Below are 7,373 nucleotides of genomic sequence, written 5' to 3' on the forward strand. Positions count from 1 at the left end.
AGTTTGATCAAGCTTGAAGCATTGTTGTCCAAGTGGTTACCCAGAGATACCGGTAAGTATAGAGGTAAATTACCTTTGAAGTGTTTTGCATGTAACCAGATTGGACATATTGCAGCTAACTATCGAAATGAAGACAATGAGCATAAACGTGAGAAGTACAAGAAGTACAAAGGAAAAGGTGAAAGAGATTGCCTCATTGCAGTTGATGGAAGAATCACAGATGAGGAATCTGAGGGAGATGCAAATGAAGACATTGACTTTGTTGCCATTAAAGAGGAGACATTTGATTAGAAGGAATTAGTTTCTCTCATGGATAGTTTTGATGATTGGATTATAGACAGTGGTTGTTCACACCACATGACCGGTGGTCAGAGTAATTTTATTACTTTGAAGGAATTTGATGGAGGTGTTGTGAGATTTGGAAATAACTCACCCTACATGGTAAAAGGAGAGGGAACCATTTCCCTTAATGGAAAGAGCAGTGCAGATGATGTCTACTGGATTGAAGGATTGAAACACGATCTTTTGAGTATTGCTCAACTCAATGACAAAGTTTATCCATTGGAATTCAAGAATGGAATGTGCAAAATCTATGGAAGCAAAGGTGAACTAATTGCAACTGGCAAGTAGACAAAAGGTAACTTGTTTCACCTAAATCCTAAAGTCAACAATTGTTTAATTGCTAAAGTAGAAGATAGTTGGATTTGGCATCAGAGATTTTGTCATGTAAAATTTGATAATATTGTCAAAGTCAGTAAGTCGAAATCTATAAGAGGTTTTCCTTAGTTGGACAAACGGTGAATGCTCTATGTAAGGAATGTCAGTTAGGGAAGATGACATCCTCAAATTTTTAGAGAAAATCTTTCTCAGCAAAACATTTGGATTTGGTTCATATAGACCTCTATGGACCAATAAGGACTAGAAGTATTCAAGGTGAACGGTATTTTATGATATTCACTGATGATTGCTCAAGAATGATGTGGGTCACATTCTTGAAGGACAAAACTGAAGCCTTTAGCAAGTTTAAGACATTCAGGGCCGTAGTTGAAAAGGAAAGTGGGAAGAAGATAAAGTACTTAAGAACTAATCAAGGTGGTGAATTTACTTCAGAGGAATTCACTAGATATTGTGAAGACAATGGAATTAAGAGGCAACTTTCTGCACCTAGGACACCACAACAGAATGATATTGTAGAGAGGAATAACCAGTCAATTGTTGAAGCAACTAGAACTATGCTAATACAAGGAGGTGTTTCTAAGACTTTCTAGAGAGAAGTTGTCAGCACAATTGTCTACACTATGAACTGGATATTGGTTAAAAGAGGTAAGGATAAAACTCCTTATGAATACTGGTATGGTAGATCACCTAATGTCAGTTACTTTAAGGTTTTTGGCAATAAATGTTTTATCAAGAGAGGTGACTATGTTGGTAAGTTTGATGCTAAGAGTGATGAAGGCATATTTCTTGGCTACTTCACCAAGAGAAAAGCCTACAAATGTTACAACAACCAGACAAAGAGAATCATTGAAAGTGTTGATGTTTGATTAGATGAGTGTCCTGAACTTTCAGGAGTACATTCTGATTTTGGAGCCAAAACCAGTGAAGCTAGAAGTTGGTGAAATGAATGTTGTTGCACTAGTTCAACCAGAAAATGTAGATTCTGCAAAAGATGAAGATAGTGAGAAAGAAGAACCTAAAGATAATGATCATGTTATTCCAAGGTATGTGAGACTCAATCATAATCCTAACCAGGTTATTGGAGATAAATATGTTGGTGTGTTAACCAGAAGAAGAATAAGAGAGAATTCTTGTATGATCTCCACTATCAAGCCTAGAACAACAAAGGAAGCCTTTGGAGATGATCACTGGATCAAGGCTATGGAAGAGGATCTTGACCAGATTGAGAAGAATAATACATGGACCCTAGTACTCAGACCGGTGAACAAAAATGTAATTGGTAAGAAATGGGTATTTAGGATTAAACTGAATGAAGATGGAGTAGTAGTTAGAAACAAAGCCAGATTTGTATGCAAAGGTAATGCATAGGAAGAAGGAGAAGACTATGGCGAGATATTTGCACCAGTTGCTAGATTGGAAGGTCTTAGGAAACTACTTGCATTTTCAGCATATAGGAGATTCAAAGTATATCCGATGGATGTGAAGTCAACATTTCTAAATGGAATAATGGAAGAGGAAGTCTACATTGAACAACCAGATGGTTATGCTTTGACAAATGCAAAGGATATGGTGTGTAAACTACACAAGGCACTATATGGTTTGAAGCAAGCACCAAGAGCATGGTATGAAAGATTATATTCACACTTGGTGAAGATAGGTTTTCAAAGAAGCAGTGAAGACAACAATATATATCTTAAGACTGAAGGAGATAATATACTGGTTAGTGAAGAGTTTGTGGATCATCATTTTTTGAGGCAATGATGACATGAGTAATGACTTTGAAAATGAGATGAAAAGTGAATTTGGGATGTCTCTGGTTGGAGAGATAAAATTCTTCATAGGTTTGCAAATTCAACGGATGAAGAATGGTATTTTTATCACACAATCCAAATATGTGAAAGAGGTATTGGAGACATTTGGAATGGGAGACTATAAACCAGTTGGGACACCAATGGTTACAGGTTGTAAATTTTCTAAGGAGGATGATGTTGCATCTATTTATGAAAAGGAGTACACATCTATGATAGGGAAACTACATTATGTTGTTCACATCAGACCGGATATTTCTCATGTAGTTGGATCGGTTGCGAGATTTTAGAAGAACTTGAAGGAAACACACATGGTATCTACTAAAAGGATATTCAAATATTTGAAAGGTACTATTGATTATGGATTATGGTATCCATATGCAGGTAACTTTGATTTCAATGTCTATATAGATGTAGACTGGGTAGGAAATTTTGATGACAGGAAGAGCACAACCAGAGGTGCATTATTTCTTGGAGGAAGGCTTGTATCTTGGAGCAACAAGAAGCAAAGTTGTATATCACATTCTACTACTGAAGCTGAATATGTTGCAGTGTTAAATGAATTGTACCCAGGCAATCTGGATGAAACACATTCTAGAAGGATTCAAGTTGAAGATCATAGAACCAATAGATATTTTATGTGATAACACCAGTACAATAAATATTTTAAAGAACCCGGTGTTGCATGCTAGAACCAATCATATTGAGCTAAAATATCATTTCTTGAGGGAGAAAGTGCAGAGTAAAGATGTGTTACTAGAGCATGTATCTACTAAGGAACAACTAGCAAATATCTTTACTAAATCTCTGCCTAAGACTACTTTTGAGTATCTTAGAGGTCAGCTAGAGGTTGTGCCCCTACATGAGGCTAATTGAGAAGATGTGGAAGGCATCAGTCCTTGAGATAATTGAAGAATCTTGAAGCAGGATTGGTGTAGAGTAAAGATACTCCACAGGGGGAGCAACTTGATGCAGAACAATGAAGTATGACACTCAATATCTTACTTTCACATTGGCATTGTTGTCAAAGGGGGAGAAGATTTGTATGATTGATAGAGAGAAGAACTATAGCCAGTTACCAGCTAAAGACATGGAGACTCAGTTGAAGGAGAGTACATCAAAAAATGTAAACCAGGATTCCTATACCTATGTACGTGCATTACTCTCAATCATCACAATCAAAGGGTATCGATATTTGTATTGCCATCAATGTCAAAGGGGGAGATTGTTGGAATTTGCATGAATATTGCATTGATGAACTATGATAGTTCTAATACTTAATATAAGTACAGATCCAATAGTCAATAAGATGAGAGGGGGGGGTGAATCATACAAACTTAATCTTCCATAAAAACATCAGATTCAACCTCGATAACATATATATCAGTAATATAACAAAAACTGTCAAACATGCAAACTCAAAAGCATATAAACATCATAAACCTCATAACACCAGATTTAACATTGAAACCCAAATAGGGAAAAACCACTGTGGGATTTCAGACCCACTAAGAAATATACTCTTCTAGAGTATGCTCGGTTAAAAGCAAATCTTGTTAAAGATTACAAACACATTGCTAGATGTGACCTGGTTAAGGGATTTCCCTCAGATCTGTTAGGATCTTCACCTTGTTAGAAGTGACCTTGTTAAAAGATTTCAAACACTCAATCAGAATGTCACCTTGCTAGAGGGTTTTACAAATAAGACTGTTAAGTCCACTCAGTTAAGAGATTTTCTGTCACTTTCACAAAATAACAGTAATAAAAATCTATCTGCAACTTCACATCTAAAATGCTAAAGCAGATTCCTATTTGTTCAATACAATCTAGACATAGAACTAATCTTGTTTATCTACTGGGCTTCTATACTCTATTATTCAAATAGGTCTTCAAGCTTGTGCTCGGTAATCACTATGTAGCATCCCTTTGCATACACTTGCCCACATACCTTATTTATCAACAGTTTCCTATTTATAAACAATTAGGTAACCACTTAATCTCCTTGATCACATTTCCCATGATCAATCATAGCCATCAGATCTTCAAACTTGTCTAGGTTCAATGCATCTTTCGATTTGAAAATGTTTTACCCCACCTTGGAACTTGCATACATTTCTTGGAACTTGTGTCAAGGTATTGCAGTTCAATCTACATTGTAGATCTTCATGCTGACTTTCCATTGCCTTAGATTCATTAACAAACTTCATCCACGGCTCACCAATCATTTAATCAGTTCCAGCTTATCAGCTTCCTTCATTAAATAACGCATGCAAACATTTAATGCATTCTGTTATAGCTCGGTTACAACTCGGTTATAACTCGGTGAATACTAAACTTCACTTGGTAGACATTCCGCCTTCATTAACCAATAGCGATAACCTTAGGGTTTACCGACTAGGTTCCTTAGGGTTTACCAGCTAGGTTCTTTGTTTGGTAACATAGTATAGCATTAACCTTTACAATTTACAACATATATATGATGTTAAAACAATCTAAACATTATGATCTCATCATTGTCTGACTCGGTAGTAGTTGCCCATTGAATACCTTATTCTTCCCCTCATTCATCATATTCTTTCCTGTGTCTTATACCGACATCTTTATATTCTTTAAATCATACTTCTCAAGATATGGCAACATCATACTAAATTAGAAAATCAATTTCTTGACATCAATGACAAAATAATAATATCAAGACAGTAAACATCTTTAATCAGTTATATCCATAATCATCAACAACCTTCTCAATATCCTTATGAAATGCCAACAATCTTTCATTGTCTGTTATAATGCAATATTGCCAACAAACTATTGTGTTGTCATTGATGTCAATTGTAACTAGTAATGAAGATAATAGAGTTGTATTGCAATGGTAGTTGAGCTAGTGAAGGAAACCGAGACTACTATAGAAGCAGTAAGATCAAACGATAACCCTACCTGTTGATATGCCAAACTCTAACCGATGGAGCTTAGTGAATCAGTTGTGTTGATCTATGATCAAATGGTGATCGAAGATGATTATGCCACATATGCATGATGCACATGATGAGTTTCAAAGTGGTTTTGGCACGTAGAGATAATTTTTTTATCTTGGGAATGAGCGAGTGCATTGCATGAAGAAGAAACTGTGTGATGAGTTATAGGATTCGATGAAGCGGTGATCAAGGAGCAGTCGAGGTTGTCTTGTACAATGTGTAATGATTGCTTTGTAATCCAATGGTCATGTTTGAACCGATTTGTTTATAATCTTCATGAGATCTTAGGTTTGTGATATGTGACCAACCTATTGTTTTGCTTATAAGGTTGATGAGTTGTTTTGTTGTAAAGTTGGCAATTTTGGTTAAGTGTTAGTGTGATTGATTGTCGAACTAGAAGGAGTATCTGTAGTATGTTTGAAGGCAAATAGGAGCATGAAAAGGATCGGATCAAGCATAGTAGTGCTATTACCAGATCAACAAAAACCCTGTTGTTCTCTAACAATTACAACAGTTAAATCCCCTAATCAGGTAAGCTTTAACAGGCTCAGTCCTACCTAAATCCTCTAGCCAGGTGATCCATTAGCTTGGATTTTAAATCCTCTATCGAGGTTACTCCTAACAAGGTATTGCTTTTAACAGGGCATTGTAGTCAATCCCTTAACTGGGTGGTCCTTAACAGAATATGTTCCTAACAGAACATTTTTGTAAAGCTTCTAACAAGGCTTGGCTCCTAACAAGGTGAACTTCAGAAGATTTCAGAATACTTGTGGGTATTCATCCCCACCATGGTTTTTCCCATTTGGGTTTCCATGTCAAAAATCATTGTGTCAAGTGGTGAATGTTTTTTGTGGTTATGTTTTGTTATGGCTAATTTGTTTAACTAGTAAATCCACTTAGATGTGTTAAGATGACTGATAGTAATTTGAAATGTGCTTTTACTAGTGTTATTAAAGTGGTTTGATGTTTTGGTTAAATGGTTTGAGAGTTTCAAATCTGTTATACTATTATTTTGGTATGCTAGTCAACTGGTTAACTTGACAGTGCTATTGCAGTTTTTAGTTCAGTGTTTGAACCAGTTAGTTCAGTGATTGATTTATGAGTTGGGTTTTGAGTTGGGTGAAAGTTTAGTTGGTTATTCTATCTACTGATTCAGCCCCCCGTCTCAGTAGTTGTCTGGCTCCTTATAAATTTATCATATCCCCAAATATTTACCATGTAAGATATTAGGCTTCATGTCTAAGATCCTACAAATCTCCTATTGCTTTTGAGGTGGTGTGTTAAAGAAGAAAATTTCCGATTTCTTCCAATTAATGCATTGACTAGAAGCCCTACTATACTTGTTGATTTGTCTTTCATCACTCTAACCTCTTGAAAAGTTGGCTCCCCCATCAAGAGAGTGTCATCAGCAAACTGTAGGTGTGAAATGGAGTCCAAACCCTATGCCACTTTTATCCCCTTCCAAAATTCATCCAACCTTTTTCTAGTTATCAATCGTCCTAAAGCCTTAGCTGTAATAATGAAAAAAAATAGGGAAAGTGGATCTCCCTACCTAATTCCCTTTTGCGATTCAAAAAATCCCTCAGGAATTCCATTCACCAATATCAAGAATCTCGGTGAATTAATGCAGTTGGTAATGCATTCCACCCAATTATTGTTGAACCCAAACTTAGCCAAGACCTTTAGAACAAAGTCCCTATTAACTTCATCATACTCCTTCTTTATATCAATTTTAACCAGCATGCAGTCAATTTTAGCAATTCTAATAGAATGAATAGTTTCATGAGCAATAATAATCCCTTCAACTATCAATCTCTAGGGGGGAAACCACTTTGTTCCTCCAAAATAACAATTTTCAATACCTTTTTCAATCTGTTAGCAATGACCTTAGAAATAACTTTATATATCATGT

The sequence above is a fragment of the Cryptomeria japonica genome, chromosome 6, assembly GCF_030272615.1.
Source record: "Cryptomeria japonica chromosome 6, Sugi_1.0, whole genome shotgun sequence".
Taxonomy (NCBI): domain Eukaryota; kingdom Viridiplantae; phylum Streptophyta; class Pinopsida; order Cupressales; family Cupressaceae; genus Cryptomeria; species Cryptomeria japonica.